The sequence below is a fragment of the Haemaphysalis longicornis genome, unplaced genomic scaffold (assembly GCF_048455015.1).
Source record: "Haemaphysalis longicornis isolate Haplotype H1 unplaced genomic scaffold, Haemaphysalis longicornis Haplotype H1 scaffold_7, whole genome shotgun sequence".
Classification (NCBI taxonomy): domain Eukaryota; kingdom Metazoa; phylum Arthropoda; class Arachnida; order Ixodida; family Ixodidae; genus Haemaphysalis; species Haemaphysalis longicornis.
This window is the reverse complement of record NW_027526422.1, coordinates 15,650,999-15,677,661: the sequence shown is the minus strand read 5'-3', so window position 1 is coordinate 15,677,661 and position 26,663 is coordinate 15,650,999. Positions and strand designations below refer to the sequence as shown.

At 50.6% G+C, this 26,663-nt stretch overlaps 1 long non-coding RNA gene across 3 annotated transcripts in view; it reads left to right on the top strand.

Annotated features, from left to right (window-relative positions):
* LOC144147127 (uncharacterized) overlaps positions 1 to 26,663 on the top strand; it is a 442,884-nt gene that overhangs the window by 332,245 nt on the left and 83,976 nt on the right. For all 3 annotated transcript variants that reach the window (XR_013317829.1, XR_013317828.1, XR_013317827.1), the window contains one exon: positions 11,580 to 11,680. This is a non-coding gene — a long non-coding RNA (uncharacterized LOC144147127). The remainder of the gene's footprint in view (positions 1 to 11,579; positions 11,681 to 26,663) is intronic.

Below are 26,663 nucleotides of genomic sequence, written 5' to 3'. Positions count from 1 at the left end.
ACACCGACGCAACGCTCACACCGTCAAGCTACTGCAAATCAAAGCAAGCCGAGCACTCGGCCTCGTCAAGAAGATTGCCAACAGGCACGCCGGCATGAAGGAACGCAGCACGCTGAGGCTGGTCCAGTCGTTCGTCATAAGCCACCTGGCGTACGTGGCCGCCTTTCACAACTGGACCACGGCCGAACGCAATAAGCTCGACGCTCTCATACGCCGGGCATACAAAGCTGCGCTGGGCTTATACACCCACACAAATACACAGAACATGCTCGACTTAGGCTTGCACAACACGCTGAGCGAGATCATAGAGGCGCAAGCAACGGCGCAGATAGCCAGACTGGAAACGACGCGCACGGGCAGGGCCATCCTTGTCGCGATAGGACACGAAACGAGGCTGCGGGAGAGCAAGAGGCGGCTGCCGCTGGCGCGCGAGGCCCGCGACAGCATCCGCGTCGCACCGATCCCACGGCACATGGATCCAACAGAGAACCATGAGCGTCGCCTGGCCAGGGCTCGCACCCTGGCAGAGACGTACGATGACGACGCCGGCGCCATGTACGTCGACGTGGCCCGATACCCCGACAACCGCCGACATGCCTACACGGCGGCGGTCGTGCAAGCAACCACCGGCAGAGTCGTCGCGGCGTGCAGCGTGCGTGTCGAGACGGCCACGGAGGCGGAGGAAACGGCCATAGCGCTGGCGGCAACCGCCAGAGGATGCACGACGGTGCTAAGTGACTCGAGGGAGGCAATCGCCAATTTCGCAAGGAACCAAGTGTGTGTGAACGCAGTGAGGGTGTGCGGAGCCCTGGACTCGCGGATGCCGATAACCTTGCGATGGTTCCCGGCCCACATGGGCAGCGTGGGACCCGTTCGCAACCGCAACGAGGACGCGGACAGGGCGGCGAGGGCGCTAACCGGACGCCCCGTCGGCCGGCGCGCCGCGTCACCTCATGCGGCCAAAGAAAACAACGACGCCAGAGGCGACAACGACAACGCAGAAGACGAGGGGGTGGAAGAACAGGAGCCCGCCCCGATTACAACGTATGGAGGGGTCCTGGAATGGCACAGGGAGCAACGTAAACGCTACCCTGCGCCGCACCCGGACCTCACCCGGCAGGAGGCGGCGCTCCTCCGACAACTCCAAGTGGGAGCGACGTGGACCCCGGTGTGGGCCGTGCATGTCACGCCCGAACGATACATCACGGACCAGTGTGCGGTGTGCGGGGCCGCGAGGGCGACCATGACCCACATGATGTGGGATTGCAACGACGCGGAAGCGGGAACGAATATACTACCGCCCCATCTCGCGCGTGCGGTGCGAGAGACGGACAAGGACACACAGAAAGCCGCCGCGCAGTTTGCGCTGGCGGCGATCACACGCCAGCAGTCGAGGCCGGCACCCCCCTCCTAGCGAGGGAGTGAGAGCCACCGTGACCTTTTAGCCGGCGAGTAAAGATGTTGTTTCCCCCCCCCTCCTCAATAGCATAGAAGAGCTCCAGTATAGTCTTTACGCCGACGATGTAACACTGTGGGTGTGCGGCGGTAGTGACGGTCACATTGAGGACACTCTCCAGCAAGCCATAAACACAGTCGAAAAATACGTTACACCCCGGGGCCTCAGCTGCTCACCCGAAAAATCAGAGCTTCTTATCTACCGTCCCACCAGTAGAGGGAGGAAATCTACTTCCACTCCCCCTTCAATCCAACTTTTTGCCGCCAGTTCGCACCGCATTCCCATCGTCTCGAGTATTCGCGTTCTTGGGCTTCGAATACAAGCGAATGGACACAATTCCGAATCATTGCTAGCGCTTGAAAAAGTTGTGCACCAAACAACCAGGCTAATATCCAGGATAGCTGGTCGCAGCCACGGAATGAAAGAAGCCAACCTCCTACGCCTCGTGCAGGCCTTTGTAATAAGTCGGGTGACGTACGCCACTCCGTACCTCCGGCTACAGCGGGCAGAGGCAATTAAAATAGATGCTCTACTCCGCAGAGCCTACAAGCGAGCCATCGGTCTCCCACTAAACACGTCCACCGAGCGATTTGAGGCCCTGGGCCTGACAAATAGTCTGGACGAACTGATCGAGGCTCAACGGCTAGGGCAACTCGTACGGCTGACCTACAGCACAACGGGGCGCCACATACTCGACTCGCTGGGTATAGCTCACCCCCACAGTGCGCCTACTAGTGTCGCGATCCCGTCAACAATACAGGAAAATATTCAGGTCTCTCCGCTCCCGCGTAATATGCATCCTACACATAACAGGGAGCGGCGAGAGGCCAGAGCCCGTGCCCTGCAAAGACGCTTTGCGAAAGTCGAGAACGTTGCTTATGCGGACGCGGCTGATTACGCTGGTCGCGAGGCAATGGCCATAGCGGTGGTCAACAATCAGGGCAATACCATCGCCTCCTGCTCTATCCGAGCGAGAGACTCGGTGGTTGGAGAAGAGGTAGCCATTGCTTTAGCCATGGTTGCCTCCACAAAAATCAAGACAATCATCAGCGACTCTAAATCAGCAATTCTAAATTTCTCACGAGGACACATATCAAGGGAGGCGTCCGCAATCCTCATTTCTGGTCTCCACCTCGAAAACCGGACAGGCAAGATCAACTTAATTTGGACCCCCGCCCACTCCGGCCTTGCAGGGAACGAGTCTGCGCACGAAGCCGCTCGAGGCTTTACCGACCGAGCGGACGGCCCTTCCGATGCGGAAGTCGTCCCAATGTCAGGCAGGGACAGGCTGTTATGGTACAGTGATATCATCGGTCATTACCGTTTAAGCCGGACCCGCTTCCCACCCGCGCACCCATCACTCAGTAAACGGCATTCGGTGGTCTGGCGACTGCTACAGACCCACTCGTACCCAAATCCCCTAGTGTATAGCTATTGCTACCCAGGGCGCTATTCCCCCCAGTGTCATAGATGTCAGGAACGAGCGGACCTGGCGCACATGCTATGGCAGTGTCCGCAGGCGATCATAAATGGCCGCACAATCACTAACAGTGAGCAGTGGGAGACCGTGCTGCTCAGCTCCAGCCCGGAAGATCAACTCTGGGCCGTCCAGCTGGCTGAGGACGCTGCCAGAGCCCAAGGGCTCACGGCCGACGACTAAGCTACACAGCTGGCAAATTGAATAAAGTTTACTCTCTCTCTCTCTCTCCGCTCAAATACGGTATTGCGCGAATATGCCGAGTAGCATGAAAGCAATGCCTTGTCGCTCCAGGCGAATCTTTGGGAATGCCAGCTGAAAGAAAAGATTAAAACGGTAAACAACGCTCCAGCCACTGTAGTCACTGGCTCGTCTACAAAGCGGGCGATCGAATTTTCGCCAGACTCGCCTGAAACATTTTCCCCGTCGTATCAACGTCTTCTTTTTCTTCATTCTTGCCTGGATGAACGCGTAAGCCGTAGAAGGCAGAAAATCCTATATTCGCCTTCCTGTGAATTGTTGACGCGATCGAAAAAAAAAAAACAATGGTTCAGCCTTGAGCCCTGTAAATTTAGTTATCACGAACGATATCTCTGTTTTGCTTGCTTTTGCAAAGAATGTGCACGCACCGTTTCATAAAAGTTAGGCGAGTCGATGATTGTATTCAGCCTATCGCTAGCGTTAAGCGCACGTACAGGTGCCGTCAGAAGTAATTGTAGCACAGGAGTTTTGGCCGAACCGCATAGGAGCGCCGTGTAGTTACACCGGCGGTAAACGAAAGCAGCCGAACACGCATGTGCTCCTGCCGACGGTGATGACCCATTTATACTTCTCAACCAACTTTTAACGCGGCTTCGAGTATTATTTGCAGCGTACTGGTCTCAGCGATTGCACTGATAGCAGATGCGGTATCTGGCAGCGCTCTCACACACTTTCAGTGCACGCGAGATGGAGGAGAAGCGTCGCAATCACAGGGATATGAAGTGACAATTTTTTTCTAATATTTTTAGGTGGGTATGCTATCAGCGCCATCGCCGAGACAAGTATGCTGCGAACAACGCTGGAAGCCGCGTTAAAAGAAGTGTGTTCAGAAGTATGGAGGGGCTATCGACGTCGGGTGTTCTCCTCCTTTCGTTTACCGCCGGTGCAGCTACACGGCGCTCCTATGCGGTTCGGCCGCAGCTCCCGTGCTCCAATTACTTTTGATGGCACCTGTACTATCGGGGTACATTGAAGTACGAATAACGGAGCGCGTGGCTTTCAGTATATGCCGCACCTCCTAGCGACGAGACGCGTATACGCAGCACGAACAAGTTACGAGAGTTCGTGTCCAACGTTGGTATTAAAATACTATCATTCGGCGTGTGAGCACTTTCATTTGTCTTCCCGCCGCTTTCGGCGCAAGCTCAAGTTAACGTTATCCTACTTCGTCGCATCGCTTAGTTAAAGCGGAGCACGCAGCTATATTCCTTTTTTAAAGCAAAGCTGTACACCTCTACCCCCAATGGTTTCAGCGCCGCTAGGCAGAACTATGACTACTGTCACTAAATAGACCAGTTATTGCCCAAGAGGCCTAGTGCATGCGTCGAGATAGGCATGACTCAGCATTTGCCACATCTTTGGACATACTTCTGCTGCTGAAATGCTGTTAAACGTGCTGTCTTTGATTGGCATTCAGAAACGACGTCAGTCGCGTGCAGCCTCAGAGCAGGGGAGGATCAGCTAAGCCTGTTAGAGCTGACTGACTAAAACGCATAAACATCCAATAGGCGGCGCCCATGAACAATCCCAGTCAAAACAAATGTCACGCCAAGCGAACTGACCAATGATCATGACGGCGGCACAGAACAGAGGGCCGATACTCTGTACCCTTATCTGGTAACATCAGCCGAGCGCAAGCGACAAGGCCGCAGAGACGACGAGAAACTTTTTACACCGTGCTCCATCACCATTTGTAGTGGTTTACAAAATTTTTGCTGGGCATCCACTTTCGCAGGGCGGGATGGCGACCGATTGTCCTTTTATTTCATGCCATCATAACTCGTTTCTACTGCACATACGCGGCATGTACTGAAAGCCACGCTCCGTTATTCGTATTTCAATATATCACTATAGGATACATGACCCAGGCGGTGTGCCATTTCATTGCGAGAGTGAGCGACGAAGCGCTGGCGAAGCAGCCGTTAAGCCTTGCAAAGTCACGTGAAACCAGTGTGGCGACGGCCTCCGCAGCGGATCACGTTGCGTGACGTCACACCTGCCACACGTGCGTTCCGGTGGCTCAAGGTCATTATGGCGAAATGAATGATCTTGCGAGAAATGCCCTACTAGAGCTCACCGTCTAAGAAAAAGGACCGCCCCACATTCACAGTGCTTATTTCACAGAGGCCAATTGTTCGGAGAGCGCTCATGTGGAGCTCTCTAAAACTGGCGCTGAGCTGGGCCGGTTGTTGCGTTTCTAATGTAGGACAAACAGCGCAACAAAGGGACGATAGAAGTGAGACAAGACGAGGCGCTGTGTGTCCCGGAGGCGGAAGACCGGCTTCTTATTTCAGTTAGTGATGGCACTACCGCCACAAAAATTTTTGGGCTGAGAGAGATCGGTGATGGCAAAGCAAATATGGACCCAGCATAAGCTAAAAAATTACACCATCTTCCCGTGGGGAACCATTACGTGGATGCGAAGTGTCATGGGGGTTCCGTGCAGGTTCCATTGTGTTGCCGTTATGTTGTTTCATTTGTCGGAGCACGAATGGGAACGTAGTGTAAACCCCCATGTAGAGACAGAGAAATGTAGAGACAGCGAAGAGACCGACACCCGCGTTACCTGATCGAAAACCTCCTGGTTCTCGTCTTTCTTTATTGCGTGCTCGCGCTCCTACCCCGCTGCCCACCCTCTTCGTCGTCTTCTCTGGTTGAGCTGCAAGGCGCGTGGCGCTTCCCGCCACAGCTTTCCCGCAGGAAATTCAACATCCTCCTCTAAAGTTTTCAGTTCGTCGTTTCCGTTGACGTTCAGCTTCGCGTGCCTTCGTTGTATCAGTAGCTTCTTGACGTAGTTTGAATCAGTGAAGGACATAAGGCGCGTTCGTAGCACATGCTCCCGTCTCGGTTTGTAGCGCAGTGGGAAAAGCGCCATGTACCTCCCGTTGCGGCCAGAGAGTCGTGGGATCGAAACCGGGCGCCGCCTAACTATTTCTTTCATAGTGGACTGCGCTGATGTCAGCCCAAATTCTGACGGGGCTGAAGAGACGCGCATGCGCAGTAGAGTGCGGACGGTGCACAACAACAAGGGAGGGAGAGACACAGCCCCGAGCATGAGATGCTTCGCATCTAAAAGCAAAGCTGAGCCCGAAAACTTAACAAGCGCAACAACCAGACCAGACGAAGAAAAAATAATCACAGGCACGCGCAGCTCCGCGCGTGCGTCTTTCTTCGTCGGGTGTTCCTTGAGTGGCGCTTTTCTTCTGTTTTGAAGTACGTGTCGACTCGCCCGAGCTTCCAGGATTGCTTCGTCAGAAACTTCTTTGCCGGCGCCCTACTTTCATTCCTACCACTTTCCACACAGCGAGAAGTATGCCGGTGGCTATCCCAGGCATATTCTACTGCTGAATTTTGAACTTGCAAGCAAACATAAATCGTCAAAGAGGGGTACAGACGCGCTGGCACGCAATAATAGGTGTTATCTTCATTTTCGAAACAGAACGTGCAGGGGTAGCTGCAAAATAAGAAATACCATAGGCTTAGGCAAAAGCAGCGTATTTTAGAGCCTAAGTGACAGTATTAGTGAGACGTTTCCACTAAGGGCCTTGAATATTTATAGCACCATGAGTGCGATCTACACCGTGCTGCTAAGAACTTCGCTAGGAGTTGGCTCGGAACTACCGAACGATCACACCGCTCCACAATCGAGGCTTCGCAAGCTTCGTTAGAAACAGGGCTTACGTCATTGAGGTGTCCATAGACACCTTTTCCCAGGACAGTGGACAGCATGATCCTGGTCTCTATTGCGGTAACTCGCAAACAATATCCGAAAAGGAGGAAAGAGAGGTCCTGCATTTTTTTTAGGGGCGAATCCTCTTAGGCGTTCAGGCTGTCGGTGTCTAATGTCGCCGTCGTAACCGTAGTCTCATATAGTCACGGTACTGAAACACCGGGAAACTCGTGTACGCCTCGCGCTGGAGCGCTTCGTGCTTCAAAGACAAGAGACTTTACAGCAAAACTGTATACCTCTACCCCCAAACTGTTTCATTTGTGTTGGCGAAAACGCCATGGCGCCAAGAATACACTTATGCAATGCATGCTTCGCCCCTCCCCGGTTTTCACGTTAGTGGAGATGGCCCGGAATTTTTAGCATAATGAAACAATCGATTTTCAAGTATCAGAGGACATTAGAATGGTGGTGCAGTAAATTGAACGACACGCGAGGAGCCAACTATGTAAATAAAAAGAAATAAATTTATCATACTACACGTAATTGTGGAGATATTGAATTAAAATTTCGTACACCGCTTTGCGACTTTTAGGATAGCCGTGTGTTCGAGATTTCGGCGCACGTTAAAGATCCCGTGCTGCTTAAAATTACTCCGGAGCCCTGAACTACAGCGCGCCTCATCGCCTGTGTAGCACCGGAGCGTTAAACATCATAATCACCACTTTTAGGATAGCCCGGAGTTTTCGCTGTCCGAAATTCAGTTTCGCTCCCTGTATAAGCTCGCCTGACCCAGCGGCCAAAGGAGCGCCTGAAATTTAAAACTTTTAATCCTCGAGTCACCTGTTTATATTGTATACCGTACCTTATCCGGTTTCACCCAATACCCGACGCCGACGAAATGGCCGTGAAGTCCTTGGGAAAGCTCGAGGGACGCTTCGTATCCTATAGCATCTGCTCCCGTCTATGGGAATGTTGAAGTGCGGTAGCCTTCTGCCGCCCCTGCCATGTGATTCTTTCTCTTCTCTCCCCTCCTACCCCCCGAACTCTCCCCCTCCATTTCTGCCCCTACAAAGATGAATGCAATGGAGTTTCGTTGAATTTACTTTCCCATGTTCGCACGACTCGCATGCCTTGAGTTCGGACAGCGCGCCTACTTTTCTTTCTCTTTCGTTGTCATTATTTTTACACCTGGGAATAGCACGGCCCTAAATAATTTTTTGGTGCTTACTTTTACCTGGTATTTCTTTGGCATCATTTTACAACATGCAGTGTTCTCATTTGCTATCGTAAAAATTAATCGTACGTGTCTACTTGATTAAGACAATGCTGATACTCTCACTTATGTTCTTACATTTTGCTTCGAATGTGCCTGAAGTATTATTTGTCCTGAATAATGCTAGCACGTATAAGCCGTGCCAATATATTGAGTAGTTTCGAACGGCCGTGCCTATATCTACATTTTATGTCGACACGTTCTTTCACTTCAGCATGACGGTTGAACAGACAGACAGACAGACAGACAGACAGACAGACAGACAGACAGACAGACAGACAGACAGACAGACAGACAGACAGACAGACAGACAGACAGACAGACAGACAGACAGACAGACACAGGCAGAGAGACAGATACAGACAGACAAACAGACAGACAGACGTACAGACACACAAACAGACAGACAGACAGGCAGATGGACAGATGGACAGGCGGACGGAAGGACCAAGAAAGACGTCGTCTTTTCAAATTGCAGTGACGGTTCACTCCGTACAGAGTCATTCGTACCGTGGAGGTGTTGCTGGACTGCTTGCTTTTCTTAATTTCACAAACAGTGTCGGGATAAGTTCTCCGGAACAGTTGATTACAGCGGCCGTACATATCGGCCACGGCGCCGAGCTGCGGATGCAGCGCCTGGAGCGCAAATGGAGGCGTTTCGCGCGTCGAGCGTGCACCGCCGGCAGCCTGGTTAGCCGCCGTGAGTAATTGCGTTTCCGAAGGGCACCACGTGTGCTTTGCGCGCTTTAATTACGCCTAGAGTCAACCACGCGTGCCTGCCTGCCTGCCTTGGCGGAGGCGGTCAGCGCGGCCGGAACAGCTCCACGGTTGCGCAGCGTCGGCTTCCGTCGCGTTTTCGCCGGCCCTTTCGGTGTCGCCTAGGTTGGCGAGCGCGCTTCACGACGGATGTGCGCATTTTATTTTAAAAGCGCCGCCGGAACGGCATTTATTTTCACACGCACTGCACTCACCCGTTGACGCGCGCACGCTGGCAGTAACCAAAGGGTTCAGCAATAACCGGAAGGTGAATGGAGCGGTAAACGTCTGCCGCTCAAATTTTGATGATAAAATTGTGTTCGAGAGCGGAGTTTCAATTTCGCCGTTCTTCCCAGGAAATTTGGTGATGCCGTCTTTGACGGCCGTTGGCTCTCCTGGAGGAATTTTACAGAATGCGAAGGCTCATGTTTTAACAGTGGTGCTGTTTAAGTGGGTAGTTCGGCCGGCGAACGTGCGCAGCAAAAACCTCGCCAAGCGATCGCGCGCGCGCGGGCACCGTGGCACCATGGCGGGCACTGTGGCGGGCAAAACATCACGCGCGCGGACGCCGCAGCTTTACCGTAGCTTTGCCTCGCCGCGATTGAGCGGGACTTGTGTCGCTACTTGTCGGAGGGGAGATACAGCTGGTACAAGCACGGCTTTAAAAACGCTTCGCGGGTTGGCTCGCTCTATCGCTTGTTGCGACGAGCGATGCAGTTTTGACGGTGCGAACAGAAGTAATGCCAAAATGAAAGAAGTTAAAAGGCCAAGAAGCGATAACGTTAATCAAATTCTTAATTAGCGTCTCACACGCTAGATCACTCAAGCAGAACGGTGACCACCGAACGAGTTCGAAAATTTTGAGCAAACTGTCATTTGCTCATCCCCCTGCGCCCTCCGCTACCTTTGAAGCTTCACCGCAAAAGCGGTGGACACGCGTACATTGTAGTATCGCGATATATTGAAGTACGAACAACGTAGCGCGTGTATTTCACTACTTGCTGCGCATCCTGGTGACGGGCCGCGTATGCGCAATAGGAACAAGTCACGGGAGTTCGTGTCAACCTCGGTATGGAAATAGCGTCGTTGGCCGTGCAAGCATGTTGGTTTGGGACATCGCCGCGTTGGACTCCCGTTCATGCTACCTAAATCTCATGTCGTTGTACGCCGCTGTGTCGTACGCAGCGACGATATTTGATAAAGGTATCATGAATGGGCACCTAACTCGGCGGTGTCTCAAACCAATATGCTTTCACGGCCAACGACGCTCTTTGCATACCGAGCTTGACACGAACTCACGTGACTTGTTCTTACTGCGGCGCATACGCGGCTCGTCGCTAGTGTGCGCAGCGTTGGTGCGCGCACTCACATGTAAACAAAAGCTGCTCGTAAATACGGTGTCGCCACAAGCTAAGGGGCCATTGAGTCGGTTTATCTTCAAAAACAAAGCATTCCGCTATCATTTAACTGCAGTGTAAAGGTAAGTGGCGTTCCTGAATTCATTGAGACAGCTGGTGTGGCGGCCGCAAAGGGATTTAGAATTTATGACTCGCACTAGGCTCATTTCGTCCGCTGAAGGCTCAAATAAAAATGGCGGTAGCTGAATTTCAATACAAAAGTCCTAATTAGCGTACGCGGGGAAATAGGTTAAGACATAATGTTGTACATTTTTTCACGTCCGCGAGATAACTTCATAGTGTTAAGAATACATACAATTGAGGTCCGCGTGCCTACAAAGTGGCAAACGCCACCTGAAGGTTCCAGCGAGCTGGAGGACAGAGGTATGTAAGAAGGATACCACGTTGCAAGAAACAAACATTTTTTTCAGGCTAATCAAGCATTTTCCTCTTATGACATTAAAGTAGTGACAAATAAAGAAAAGCCTCCAAAATATCCTTTTTGTAACGCATTCACAAAGTATTATCCGATTCAATCATAAACTTTGCAACGATACCTATAACTGAACTATAACAATGACGGGAGCGCACGAATACAAATATGAAAGTCATCTGTTGCCTACAGCCTTGATACACGAGTAAGTCACGATCAGTACCATCAGGTGGCTCGATAGAACGCTATCGGGCAGTTCCCGCTTAAGCGGTCAACGGGAGCTCGTCCAGCGGCGCCTAATGAGGCAGGCGGGTGACCGGTGCGAATCGGCGACACGGCACGGCCAATTACGCCCTCGGCCCTCTAATTGGCGCCTCGACTTCTCCCGTGCAGTCATCCTCGGTGTACGCCGATGGCAAACCGTAAATGGTGTGAGGGAGGACCCGGGGAGAAGAAAACCTCTAAACGTCTATTTGCACAAACCTCCAGTGATTACGTGTGTCTCCACAACCAAGCCGCCGACGAGTAAACAATTAGGAGTGGACGACTGTACGAGTGTGTACCGGCGTGCGTGCGTGACTGGGTGCGTGCCCGTGTGTGTGCTTGTGTAATGGCGCACTCTCATATGTGTTCGTCTACTGTCTTGAAGTATTCAAATATTTATCTCTTTATACGTCGATGCATCAGCGTAACAACATAGTCCGTATGTTGAGAAATCTTACGAACAACTTCCCAAGGTCCTATAACAAAGATTATTGCAAATAAACACACACCAAAACAGGCATGGAGCTGTGCCATGTTTTGGTGTGGTTTCATTCATTCATTAATTCATTCATTCAGTCCTTCATGTTTGCAGGATGTTTGCAGACGCGCTGTCTAGCTGTGGACTGGTCACGGAGCAAATCTCAGGGACCTCCAAGGCTTCCAAAGTGACCAGATCTCCACGAGCTTGTCCAGGTAACGTCACCTTCATTCGTTGAAGCCGGTTCCCTCCGGTTATAGCACGTGCTAAACTCGGAACCGTTGTGGCGGTGGCTGCTGCCCTACTCTCTCCGACTCTACGCCGCGCACACGGGGGAAGGAGCGACCAAAGAAGAGCCGCACACCAAAAGCATAGGCGGCTTATGAGGAGGCGCGCCGCGCTGCCAGGCGAGAATGCAATCGCGGACAACGAGCCGAGGTGCTTGCAAGTGGGCGCTTGAGCAAAAAGCGTCGCCGGCAAAACGACCCCAGCCCCGTCGATCCCTGGGAGGCGCGAACGGCCGCTTTCAGCGAGAGTTCCTGGACATCGATTTCGGGCCCAGCTGCCTCGTCTGCGACCGGCTTTGGTGCTGACGAGCGCCATATACCGTAAAAACCCGCGTATAATACGAGTTTTTTTTTCCAAATTTTACTATGTAAAATTTGTGCCTCGTAGTATATGTGAATCCCGAAGTTTTCAGCCGAAAATTTGCACTTTCGGTTTCAGCGGAGGGTGCGCCATCTTGCGGTGGCGTTAGCTGGCTGCTGCTTCTCTCAGCCGGCGCCATTTCGATTGTTTTGACAACGCGAAGGATCTCGGCACGTTCCGAGACCGCAAGTCTATCACGATGCCGGGTGCACGAAAACAGTATTCGGCTGCAATTAAAAGAAAACTTATTTTATGTGCCGAGACCATCATAAATTGCGCCGCAGGACGGTAGTTCGGCGTTACCGAGGGCAGCATTCGTGGGTGGAGAAAGCAACTGGTGCTTGACTGGATAAAGTCTGTTTGGTGTCGGCGGCCTGGAGCACTGTTGGGGATTCCCGTCAGTGCTCGTGTTAGACGCCTTTCGCTGCCACCTGGCCGATTCCGTGAGGAAGTTGTTCCGCGAACCCCGCCCCGAACTCATTGTTTTGCCAGGAGGAATGACATCCCAGCAGCTGCAACCGCTAGACGTTTGCATCAACAAGCCTTTCAAAGACTGCATCACGTCCTGCTACCAAGAGTTGATGAAGTCAGGACACCCGTGAGTGGTAGCTACCGAATGGCTGACGCGGGTTTCTCCAGCGGTGCTTTGTGGCATCCCAGAGGAGCTCGTCAGTCGCTGTTTTAAGAAATGCGGCATCTCGAACGCCCTTTATCGCACTGAGGACCACTTTCTGTGGAAAGACATTTCCGACAAGGCGACTTCAGGAGACAGCGGCAGCGAACCTTACGATGACTGAACGGACGTCGGGAGACAGTGCCAGCGAAAACTGACAATGACTGAGCGGTAACTGCAGTGCAAATAAATGTTTTCTGTGGTCTTTACCTCGCATTATATGCGGATGAAAACTTTTCTTTTTGCTGTCCCCAAATTACACCTCGTATTATACGCGGGTTTTTACGGTACGTACATACACAGGGTAAATTATTCTCAGCCACTTAAAGGGCGCTCGTCGAGTTTACCTTACTGAGATGAACGCAGCTCGGTTGTGACATCAGGCTTGCACCGTTGTGCAAGCTGGCTTTGATTTTATTTTATTTTTCACACAATACGCCAGCTGGCCGTGCTAAAAAACGGAGTTTTTATGACCAGCGTTTTTTGGTCACGTATGAGGCGGATTACGCACATTATCATCGAAACGGCCAAGCTTCGGCCGTCGTCGCCCTCGCGACAACGGGCTATGGCTTGCATGGCAAGAGTATCTGGGGCTCGGCTTCCGGCGGAGCCGTGGCCTTTCTAATGATAACCCAGGGCTGCTTTGGGGCACAGAATGCGACGAGAGGATTAATTAGTAATGAGTGCGTTGGCCTCCTGCTCCTCCTCCTTTCCTGCTGCCAATGCGCTTGCCGGGTTTGAACGACGGCCCACACGGCGAGGGGCCACTTGGCACGTAGTTCGTTACGAGGTTTATTGTGATCGAACAGGAACAAACTCATCAGAACCCGTGTGTTCCGCTTGTACTGACTCCGGCTGCTCACTCGTCGTCCTTACGGTCGGCAACCGTGCTGAAACCACTCACGGGACATTCAGTATGGAGTTTTATCGATCGTAGGTGAGACTTAGTTTTGACCTCTAGCGCGGGATTTGAAAAATGGAAAAATTTATACCGCGCATGCGTAAGCGTGGTCTAGAAAAATAGGTTGGAGTACAACTTGGTTTTCTCTTACCTTCTTACAGCGGGCTACAGATGATTAAAATAATCAAAAGACGATTACCTCAAGGTGTTGCGACGTCCATCGCCAACCATTAAGGTTCCACGGTGCCATTGCAACGGACCTCCAAAGACTATATTTTATATAGTATGTCCTGAAATTGTAGTTTTAAAATTGAAAAAAAAAAGCATTATGTAGAAACCTCTGGATGGAAAGTGTCAGATTTCTCGGTGTAATCTGATCACACACACATTTGCGTACTATTCTGGCACGGAAGGTCGTCGACTATAGTGCGTAGGGCCTCTTATTAAGCAACGGCTATTTTATTAAGTAATACATGTGGCCCGCATTTACCGACATAGTGCATCTTTTCGCACGTTACGGAAGTACAGAGATGGTATTCTGAGGAAGAATGCTTACGCGATAAAGCCTAGCGTCAGAGTATGTCATGTGTCCACACGTAGCATACGTGGGATCGACCACGAGCGGCTGAGAGTCGAGGTATATACTACTAAGCGGCTTCACCATTTCTGTTCAACTTCTGCGTCATGTGTCATAGTATAATTTCATTCGCTCACTCTCCCACATAGGACCGAAAGAAGGCCCCAGAACTCTAAACCACGCCCGCTATTTTAAGGTGTCTCGCGGGCAAGTGGTTATGACTCCCGCTTCAGGAGCAGAGGGGCACCGTTTCGGTATGTCGAACTTCACTTTGTTTAAAAAAAAAACACGCTCACTAGCGCATGCGCCGTGACCGGCGGCATTCACTCTTCGAGACAAAGTACCTCCTACGAAAGGACCTCCCATAATAACCTACTGTGAGCTGTCGATTCAAGAGGATAACCTAAATACAGCAGTGCTTAAAAACTGATAACATTTTCCAGTATGCACACCGGCGCGACATAATACCCGTAGAGTTTTGAAATTTACCCTCCGCGGTGGCTCAGTGGCTAAGGTGTTGCGCTGCTAAGCACGAAATGGCGGGTTCGATTCCCGGCCGCGGTGGACGCTGTTGTGATGGAGGCGAAAAGCAAGAACCCCCGTGTGTACGACATTTCAGTGCCCGTTAAAGATACCCAGGTAGTCAAAATTAATACGAAGTCCTCCACTACTGTGCGCCTCATCGCCTGCGTTGCGTCGGCGCGGTAGACCCTAGAATCAATTAATCAGAGTTTTGAAATTTCGGTATGACAAACTCTCTTGCAGAGCACCAGTAAGCCTTTTCAATTCAGCGTGAAACGGCGCTTGCGCTTATTCCGGCCAACAACCGGCGCCCACGACCGACACAGGGGTCCGGCGCTGCAGAAACCTCCGACAGCCCTTGCTCCCCGACGGTGGCATTAAAAATGTTGCATACGCCGACGGCGGGCCAGCTGTCACATCCCGTGCTTCAGGGTTACGCCGCTGGCTGAGATTACTCTTTCAGGCACGCTGCGTGCAGGGCACTTTTGGGAGGATACGAGTGAATGCTCAGCCGCTGACTAACGGGCACGGGATATGCGCTATTAGCACTTGTTAGAAGGGTTCACTCAGAAATGACTTAAAGGAGCCATGAAGAGAAAATGCAAGTTGGTTTTATTCGAAAGATTTCGTGTTTTATAGTGCCCCCAGCGCTTGTCCGGATACAAACGGTGCTTTATTCACTGAGAAATTAAACAATTTAGGTTAAAATTTTGATTTTCCCGCTCAATCGTGCGTTTTCGTGGTCCCAAGTGACATCACGGGAACCGACCGCTCTGCAGCCTAGAGTACCTTCATTCACGCATCCGCCGTACAGGGTAGAGACACGTAACGCTGGCGCCTCCATGTTCGGTTGCTCGCTCGCCGCCGAAGCAAGTCATTGTGTCAAAACCGCGCTAAAATTATCGCCGCAACGCGGTTTACTGAAGAAGTTTGAATCATATTGTCTGTTTCGCGTTGCTAGGTCTTGTGGGAAACGAAAAGAATAACGCGTTGAGCCCGTTGGCCCAATTGCGGCGGCACGGGACCGTTCAAAGGTTGTCTCCACCCTGTAGCGGTGTTGGTTTGTACCCGCGTTTCTTTACGTTCCGTAACCTAGATGGCGCCACCATACCGTGGCAAGCGTTTGGTTTGTTTTTGCCCGCATTTAAACCTGTTTTGTTTTTGTTCTGGGAGAAAATATTCGTTCCCTGAAACAGTGCTCGCTCGACAAATGGGGTCACGTAAGACACCGTTGCTTGCGTCAATCGGCCAGTGTCGTCTGAGACAACCCCAAGCCCCATAGTGCTGTGCAGCTAAACCAAAGCATGCTGTGCGCAGTACGAACAGCAGAACGCATCAGTACTTCTATGTTTACATGTGCTTTCGTAACTTCCACTGTTTGTCCCATCATTCCTATTGCTTTGTAAAGAATGTGCCCTAAATTTAAGCGCAAATCGCTCGTTCGTCTAGTTTGTAAGCTCTACCTAATTTGCGTCTGCTTCTGCCAGCCTCCGCCAATCGCAGAGCTTAGCCCATGTGACATCACAGGTTCTGTTGCGGGAAATGAGCTGGTGGGTCGCATGACCATTCCCGTTTTTCCTAATTATGTAGCTTATTTGAGCGAAGTTTACGTTAAAAGTGGTGTCAGTATGATTCTAACGAGACAATCTTTTGAATGAACCAAACTTGTGTTTTCTCTTCATGGCTCCTTTAAATATGCTTAAACTCAGCACTACACGGAGCGTTCTTCCTTTGCGAATTCGGTGGAGCGATTATCGGCACTTGCGAGATTCGCAATGTTTTCTAGATTGCCTGCGAACGTCACGGCTTTCGGATTTATGGGACGCTTTCTTTGTAGACCTAATTACATCGTTGAAGGGTGAAGCTTTTTGTACTTTGGCCTTTCAATACTCAGTGTTCGAGTGAATCCTTTCCTTCTCCTAAATATTTAACACGCCTCATCCACCGGCGAGTATTTGCCCTTTGCCCACATGGGTTCTTGTCCTCGAGCCCAGGCATCAAGTCCGGGCTGAGCTGGGCTTGGGATTGCCTCTCTCTCTCTCTCTCTCTCTCTCTCTCTCTCTCTCTCTCTCTCTCTCTCTCTCTCTCTCTCTCTCTCTCTCTCTCTCTCTCTCTCTCTCTCTCTCTCTCTCTCTCTCTCCCCTTTTGATCACAATCAATCAATCAATTAACACAATCAAATCTATCAGTCAATCACGCTGGCTCGCTCCAGACCACAAACCACGCCTCCTGAGCGTAAAACTCGATCTGTTTACTCCCAAATGACCTTTAAGGCAACCCCCCCAAAACAAAAAGAAAACACTTAAAAGCACGACTCCTTTGGTAATTTTGAATTTCGGTGATTCGCCGCCTCGTGCGCACTGCGGTCTCACCATTTCATCTCTGATTCCCTCGTTCTGCAAAAAAAGGATTGTTCCACACTAGCGTCTTTTCTTTTCTTTTTTTGTTTCACTGAATGGTTTTGGCCTCCCCCAACCTTCAAAAAGTAAAAGAAAAAGAAAACAGGTGTTTGCAGAATCGAGCGCTGTGGTTCCTGCTGCGTAGCACGAAGAAATCAGAGTAGTGAAGAAAGTTCGTCTTCCAATTTCCAAATCCTTCTCACTCCCTCCCCCTCCCCCACTCCTTCCGGGGCGTATTCCGCGCATATGCGAGGAGGGATATACCAGCGCAGCGATTTGCAACTCATCTGCATAATCGTGTTTAGCCAGCATCGTTCGCGTAGGAAGCACGTGCTCCTACAACTGGACTGCCTCTGGCTTAGATTATATGAGGAACTTCGCACCAGTCGCGCAGTTCAAATTCTGCCCTTCACGCGAAAAAATGAAGGGGGGTGGTCTGAATTTGCGCATTCAACTTTGTGGGCGTAATTTGAAGATGAGAGAATTTGGAACCACAGAAAATTCGGGACGGAGGCAAGTTTTAATGTTTAAAGTAAAGCGCAATTCAGATGAGTTAATAGTGTCTACGCAACTACCGCAACATAGCGCGTACGGGGGCACCCCAGTCAGGAAAAAGATCTTTTTGCGTCCACCATTCTCCTATTCAACACTTATTTCATTTTTACGGAGGGAAGCAATTACGTAATCATACAACGGTGCAATGCAAATTTATCAGTTGCACTCTATTTTAAGCTGTAATATTATTTATAGCGTTACACTGCGGTCATAACAGAATACCTAAACAAAACTGAGTAATTATTTCAGAATTCCTTATTGCAATAATTATTTTTTCCCATTTCTTTGTCTTAAAGTAGTAGTAGTAAAAACTTTTCATTCGGCCAAAGCTATATATACGCGCCGAGCCGTCTTTAAATCTTGAAGTATGGGTTTCAAAACTCATGTTTCAAATAAAGGGAAGTATATCAATGAAAGCTCTCCCCAACTGCAACAGTTTTAAATCTCTGTTGTGGTTAGTGGTAATTGGAGATAGCGTTCGCACAGTTGGCCACCTTAGCGTTAAACGCTATGTTGAACCCCCAACGTCAGTTGTAAAATACGACGGAGCTCTTTGGGGGCGCATATAACTAACCCAAAGCTAATTTGGAGAGAGTTCCTAAAGAGGGCCAGTTTTGGTACTTAGTTTCCTCAATTTTACTCGGGCGCTGGCAATTTTCGGCACTTCTGTACTCTGTACTGCGGACGCCTTCCACCGGGCGGATTCCCTAATATTAGCACGTCGGCTTCGATCAGTAAAGTTTATTGATCGTCATAATTTTATAGTCAATGCAGTTTGCAAACAGGATCCAAAGGCTTGAACTGTGCTCTTCGTATGAACTGTGACCTTCCCCTCCATACCATCGCACCCCTTTGCTCCATACCTACTTTTCCCAGGGCCTTATGACCTCTTTTTTTATTAAGCCTTTCCCTCGCTCAGTCATCGGGAATTTACGTTTTCTGCAGCAAACAATGCCTGCCTAGCTCCTGAATATCCGTCAAAACGTGGCATTTTAGTTACTACAATACCTTAGTTTTAAACTTCGGTGGTAGGTTTAAAAAATTAGTCCTCTGTAAATATTCAATAACGCCGCATTCCCAAAACGCAGGGATAGGTAATTGACACTCCTCGCACGTCACGCCCAAAGAAGGCCCCCCCAGTGGACGGTCAGGAGGTCAGAGTGATTGGGAACGATGCCTGCTCGCCAGCCAATTCAAACGCCGAGAGCCGCCTCCCGCGAACCTGCTAAACGACCCCACGGCCCTAAGTGTTAAAGATGAACTTTCGAATGCTAGTTCTCCTTGCACGCACACAGGCACGGGGAAGGACAATTTCGTAGCAGATGACCGGCGCATTAGCATCAGCGGCAATGCCCCGAGAGCAAGGAAGGCGCGGGAAGAGGAGAGCACACACGGGGAGAAAATAATCGGGGCGCCCTGGATGCGACACGTGGCCCGTATGGGGAAATGCGTAGTCTAGCGCGCATCTGCCGCCACCTCTGGCGAAGGCGGAGCTCATTGAGTGCCCTTTTCCGCACTCGAGCTGGCGTGAGCCTGCTGCCGTAACGATCGCGCCTTTGTGGACCACATGAGGCGGCAAAATAAGGGCCGCGCCACAATGACGACTGGGAAAATAATGCGCCAACAGGCGTGTCGGTGACACCAATGCCGCATTATTTTTTCCGAGGAACTCTCAGTTTGCTCAATGGCAACCTTGAAAGGATTCAAATGAGCGCAGGAAAGGTGGTTTTTGCGCTTCCGCTTGTGTTTGGTGTGATGGGGGCTCTAAAGGAAAGACGGATGTCAAGTGAAAAAGAAGAGGTGTGGCTTTATTTGGATACCGCCGAAGTGTTTCCCACCAACGAAACAAAGGAGTACGTGCGCTGTTCGGACTGCGCGCGCTCAACGATCCTCGATCATCACCACCCCTGTCGTTCTAAAGTGTCACCTGTAAGCAGCACGTTCCATTCCAACGCGAGTCTGACGAACTAAGCAAAGCTGTCCCCTTTGTTCATACAATAAAAAAAATTATCGTAATTTGCTGCCCGTTTGTTTTGATTCCTCGTTGTCATTTCCCGCGCGAATTCCAGCCTGAATTAAAAGCGGCGTTATTCCAACCTAAAAAATGCAGCTGAAATATGTGCCATCAGAGTCCGCACTGTGGCGTTGGGCTGTTTAGTGACTTAATAGCTTTGTGCGGCTTTGTAGTGACTTGTAGTGACTTATAGTGACTTTGTGCGGCTATAATGATGATATAATTTTGTGCGGCTATAGTTAAGCATAGAGCACTGTGAGGCTACGAGAAATACGAGGTGGTAAGGGGAGTCTCGAAAGGGCTCATGGTACCAGGACTGATTTCAGAAATTCGGTTCTGTGAATGAAAGCAGAGACTCAAGCGAACCTCGAGGTAAATCAGAGGGTGGTAGACAGACTGGCCGTAGGGACCCACAGCAAGACTACGGACGAAGCGGTACACGGGGATATGGGCTGGTCATCCTTTGAGGCAAGGAAAGCGCAAAGCAAGATAAAATTTGAGGAATGGCTTCTGGAGGGTTTAAGTACCTGTATATGAGGAGAATGGAGATGCGGTGGAGACGGAGGACCAGACAGCTCACCAAAGAGTATGGAAAGTTGGTAGGAGGAAGTGGGGTATACGCAACAGTTAAAAATCAGGTAAAGGCAGCAAAGAAGACTAATTGGGCACAGCGAATGGGAGCTAAAAACACCCTAGAGGCTTAGAGGACAGTGAAACTAGAAATCAGGAAAGAAGGTTTCTATGGCAATACGCGAGGCAGTGCATTGCTCTTTGAAGCAAGGGCAGGGTGTTTGAGAACACGGGCATGCACGGGTATCTACACGCAACAGGATGAAACATGTGTGTGCTGCGGCAGAGATAGGGAAACCATAGACCATATTGTCAGATTGTCAGAGACTGCACAGAGATACGACCGCGGCAGGGCGAGGGGGAGACGACGTTGGGGGAGTCTTTGGGATTTGGGGTGAGGGGGAGCCTCAATTAACTTCAAGGCCGTAGAGGTGACGAAGAGGCCACTGTAACGGTGGTGGACGAAAAGTTGGAAAGGGATGGGTACGTCGGGGGAGTAATCAAGCAAACTGGTGAGAATTTAGAACAGCAGAGGGCGGGAAAAGGGGAAGGAGGGGGAAGCGATGGTAGTTTAAACAGGGGTGACGGGGGATGCGGAAGACATATATTTTAGGTTAGCTAAGAATAAGGCAAGTAAGTGGAAAGAAACAGGCAAGTTGGTTGCTAACAACCGACGCCGTGATACAAAGGGAGGGCCACCAATCATCAGCATCATCATCACTGACAGATCCAAAGGACCTAATAAGCCGGGCGAAGGCGGAAGCAGCAGCCTCTGGAGCCCTGGACGAAGGGTTCCACTTGTGATTCCATCATATTTCTCTCCCCATCCCTTTTCCTCCATCTTCACTTCCAGAAAGGTTAAGGTGGTATTTTTTATTCTATCCTACATCAAAGGAAGTTGAAATTTTATTGCGGCCTTTTTGCTGCGCAGTTGGTGGCACCTCGCGTGTTGAAAGGTTTTCCCCCAGTGATGCCGTCGTAGAACGAAATTTAAGCAATTCATGGATCCCTGTGGTCAGCTGAGGCCGGAGTTATCGCTCTCTTTCGGCCTGAATATAACTATAAAATTGTGCTCAGTATGTTGAAAAGGGCAATCAATGCTCAAATTACAATGCGGAACGCCGCAGACAGGGTATACGAAGCTCGTCCGGAGACGTACCCGCTATTAAAAGGAAAACATTTTTTTCCAATTCGGCCATGATATGCTAATCAAGGTTTATACGTGACGGTCATGGAAGAGAGTGGTGCCCAATGCAGGAAACAAAACGGCATGTGGTTTGATAATGAAATGAGACATGTCCACCCTTTCTCTAAAATAAATTCTGCATATAGTAGCACCCTACTCTGGATCCACGAAAAAATTGCAAATTTGTGCAGTTGTTTTTCCCTTTAACATTTTCTATTTCGTCCAACGAAGGATAAAAGTTCTCCCGCATGGTTTCGAGTTCTCCTTTTCCACCTTTGCGTCTAACTTTTGATCAAACACCCTATCCGCATTCAGCCGAACGGAGCAAGTTCAGCGCCCTTCCCTGAACATTCGCTTCTCGCTCAGACTCATAACCTCGTGCTTATAGCGCATACCTCGGTATTCCCAGCGGGCCCCGAGACTGTACGAGATGAAGAGAACCGGACGGGAAGAAGCAACGAGCGTACGCCGCAGCTCGAGAGCGCGAAATGGGCCACCCGCTGCTCTTGGCTGCGAAGGCGCAACGATCGAAAGACGGTGCTCCTAATCCCTCGAACGCGGGGCGCGAACTCCGCGGAACAGCGGGCCATTAATAAAGTCTATGCTCCCGCGTAAGGCTCCCCGTCGGAGGTGGCTTTCCGGCCTCGGTCGGCTATAACTGCGGCGACATGTGCTAGCCGCAGCAGCCGACATGTGCTAGCCGCAGCAGTGGGAACGCGGACAACATACACTGGGGGGGATACGCAGGCTGCTGCTACACAGTGCCGCAGTCACTGTTTATGAGCGAGCCCTGCTAAAAGCAGCCCATATTTCGCACTCTTCTATACGGCACGGCTCCCTCAGGGCCACGCCAAGCGAGGAACGTGCCATGGTGGAGCGGAAGCGAGTGAGCCGCCTTCACCCGGCCTGTGCCTTGTTGTTACGGGCTCCTTCTCCCTCGTTATGATTTTGTTACGGGTGCAAACGAGGCAGCATGGAGGAGATGTGTTATTGGGAAACGAGCGTTGCGTTATTTGTTAGGCGGGGAAAGGTTTTCGTATCTCCAATTTCGTGTTTCTTTATCTCTGCACCTTCGTCTAACCATCGTCTGGGTCTTCTTTTCGTGGTCTGTACGGGCGCTTCTAACGGTTTTCGTTGAGCACGTACGGCGCTAATGATGAAATGCAGCCGCCACAACGAATACGCGCATCGCTTTTGAATGTAAACTTTGCAACGGTAACCGCGTTTCTAAAAGTCATCGTTATCCTCAGCAAGGAAGGGCAACAATTTTCACCAAGGAACGGCGCACCCAAGGCAGGTGTTGCGTGTCACTCAAACGCACATGACCTTGAAAGTATAACTTTCCGTCAAGTCCCGCATTTTTTACTTGCACAGTTCGCGAAACCGAGCACAGGCCCGGTAAGATGTAGACGATGGCTGCTGCGACAGGCTACCTTTTCATGCGCTGAATTTACAACGACTAGGAAAGAAACATAGGAAGCATATACGCAGAATTCAACGGGTATTTATTTTACAAAGTAAAGTCATACAGTCACCCTTTCACTTGGACCAACACCAGGTAGCTGCAGAACAGGCCTTGTAGTCCAACGGAGCCTGAAGGAGACGAATGAAGTGTCGCAACGAGGACTGGGCAGCCCGAGGGGGATTTCTCATAAACGGGAAATGAAAAGTCGCGCATTGCGGATCTGCGTTCCGGTCAACCCCAGTGCTTACAGCAGAAATAGCAACATTTGATGCCCCTTGAAAAGTGGCAGTCCCCTGATAAAACCCCTTGTTCTTGGTCCTGCTCGTCTGTTATCCCTCTGCAGAGATTGTTGCAGTTTGGAACCTGTGGCGCCATATCTCCCAATGTTTGAAGTTTTGTTCGCACGACGGCTCCATCGTGCCACGGTTAGTGGTAGTGCCAGTGAAAAAGCACCAGGTGTGTTTTATGGCCTCTGCAGCGCTCTCCTCGGGCATCCGCCCTTCACAGCCGCAGACTTCGGAGACTCCAACGCGGGCACTTTTTCTCGATTGTGACTGCCACCAGATGGCTGTGTATGGCGGAGGGCCGTGTGCACTGTCCTTTCGAAATCCCGCCTTCTCGGACAGAGTTTAAGGTATCGAAAACTATGAGCAAGCTGAGTTTGCGGCTAACGTCGGCGGGGTTGGCAACAGCTTGAAGAGAAAGCTGGTCCATGAAGGTAGCGATCCTCCACTGGTCTTCACCGTCGCCCTCAAAAGAATAAGACAAACTACTTGGCGCTTGCGAGTTGAAGTTTCTAAAAGCGGGTTTCATTTATATTTTTTTCGAAAGAGCTTGGTCGTAAACAAATGCTTTTTAAGGCATATGAGTCAACATTCAGAATGGCTTAGAATCAGCACATATAAAATTCAACGTCTTCACAAAAATGTTCAGAGGGTCTTTACTGCGATGTCTCCTGTGCGCCCTAGGTCATGAAACGACCGGTGATGTTACTGCCAAGCGTTTCAAAGGTTTTTTGCCCTTCTCGTAACGGTCATGCACAGGCAAATGTGCTCTGAGACGAAGCTAGCACTACAACGAGCAGTACGGAAAAGCCGTCTTTGTACAGCGAGAGTTATCTCGTTGAAGGCAAATCCAGCAATGCCCTTCGGGGCAAATATTAAAGGGACCCTGCAACACTTGCCATCGACTACTAGTAATGTATTTTAGGATAAAATCTATTGTCCCAGAAATCTCCTCCCGCAAGAATTATGAAAATCCGTTCACAATTAACGAAACTACGCGCGATGAGAAATCGCGCATAATCGTTCCCTCTCAACTCGACCGCGGGCAACGCGACGAAAGCTGCGCGCTCTCTCCCGGAGAGGGGGGTGGCTCGCGGCGTTCTCTTCGGCGGCCTTCGATATATCCCATGCCGGGTAGTTTTCTCCTTTTCTCCGCAACGCGGAGGGACCTATTTCCGGTCTGGTGCCACAAAAAAGCAGGCATGGGTGCCTGCTCGCAAGTGCGCGCTCGGGCTGGTAGGACGTTTTTGAAGCAATAAACGTTTGTAGTCGAGTGGTCCCGTTGAAAGGGAAGTATTGAGCTCATCACTCAAATTCCGCGCGCACTCAAAACACAAAAGAAACGGCAAAACTGTGCCTACAGGTTCAGGCATAGAAGAGGTTCGTACACAGCGATGACGTCGACGGAAATGGGAGAATCTACCCGCGAAGTTGACCAGTGGCAGCCGATCGGGCAGCCATGGCCTATGTGACGTCCCTCGGGCCATGCATAATGAGGACAACTGAAGAGAGAGCGGTTCGTTTTTCCGCGTCTTTCACATCGATTTGCGCGCTCACCGCTTCACGTGCACGTGTAATATTTGGCTCAGGTATTCCTGGCAGTGTAATCTAAACGTTGCGCAGGTTTACTTGCACTGTTCAAAGAGTGTTGCAGGGTCCCTTTAACTTAAACTACACTTCCCTTTCTTCTAGTCCATCATCGAAACGCTCTTACTCTGCACTTACCCTCCTAGGCCTGAGTCAGATGTATGAGCCACCATTTGCTACACCAAAGTCAGGGTCCCATGCCTCTATGAAGTGGCGTTACAACCGGAAGTGACGGCAAAAGTGGCGTGGGCACCGGGAGTGATTCCAGTACAAATTGAGAGATACCGCTTCAACTTCCGGCTTTCACATCCCCCATGACGAAACAAAGTTATGTCGAAACGTTTGCATCGGGCTGGGGCTGCCCCCTTGTCGGAGCCGTTATTTCCGGTACTCCATTTTCTGAAAATTAATGACGGGGGAGGAGGCGGAATACCTTTATTGTCAGAAGGGGCGTGAATTCCCCGGGTGGGGAAGGACAGGGACATAGAGGGACAAAGGGAATAAACAAAAAAATGTCACTGTTCGAGGTTCAATTACTTGAAATGGTGGATAGCATTTTAAAGTCTATGGTTTTGTGAAGATATAGTTCGTAGATTGCGGAAAAGAGAGGGGAGGGGCTACGTTTATGACAGGAGTCGCTCCAGGTTATCACTCTAACTTGTAGAGACCACTGGTCAGTGGGTATTCAATAATTTTCTCTGGCGCTGAGGGGTCCTCTCGAACGCGTTGCAAATGCGCTTCTTCATCGGCGGATAACTAACCGAGGTCCAATAGGGGCTCGCAACCAGCCGTGAAGTTTGCATAAAGCCATATCAAACTATACTGGATAGGGATGCACGTCTCGTCACAATACGGACAGCGTGGGGTGTGAGAGGTGGCTCCGCGGGTCGGGAAAAAAATTATTCTCCCTGTTAAACGTCATGGCATTTATCTGGCCCTTTCCAGTTGGATTTAGGCTGAATGCATCGCCTTATGCGGCCTTTTTTTTCTCAAATCATTACTTTTCGTCATTTTTACATTACGTTTTTGAATATGCAACAGTGCAGCAAAATCAACATATGGTATAAGCAGAACTGACACGCAGTTTATTACTTTTTGTGTTGTTCTTGTAAAAGCTGGCCACTAACCTAGACTTACAAGCGCGTACGGTTAAAAGGACACTACGGTGCTTGCCAAGTGCGCCCTCGTAACTCTTCTTCAACATTTTGCCCTTTTGTGTCTCGTTTAGTCGAGTACCCATTTGTCCAATAAACTTCCTCTGCAAGGCAACCCACGCTGCGTGATGTCCACATTATATCTACGAACGCGACAGCCCAAGCTAATATTTCCCATTGTCAGTCCTGTTTGACCGCACTGGAGAATAAAACCCGGCCTATAGACAATGGACTGCGCTTACTAGTCTCGACGGTCCACGCGCGTCTCTCATTTAGGGCCCGCAGCACGGATTTCGCGCGCAGAAACTCCCGGGACTCCAAGAGTTTCTCTCACTGCGTCCCGTTCGTCGTAGCGCAGCTCGTTAACGGGCTTCCGCACTTGCGAGTCACTTGTTTCAAGGGGCATGCCACGGCGTACGAAAAGCCCACGAGCGGCCCTCTCGCGATGTAAATGAGCCTCTGAGTGAAACCAGCATGCCTCGTGGCAGCTTTTACGGCCACTCTAATGTTTCCGGACTCCCCCCCTTCCCCCGCCCCGCACCTGACTTCGTCGCCGGGTTTCTCTAGCGCACGAGGTCGCAGTCGGGGCGCCAACACTTAGTACTGGAGTCACCGAAGCCCTGCGGCGCTCGGCACCGGGATTAAGGGCGAAGGTACACAGAG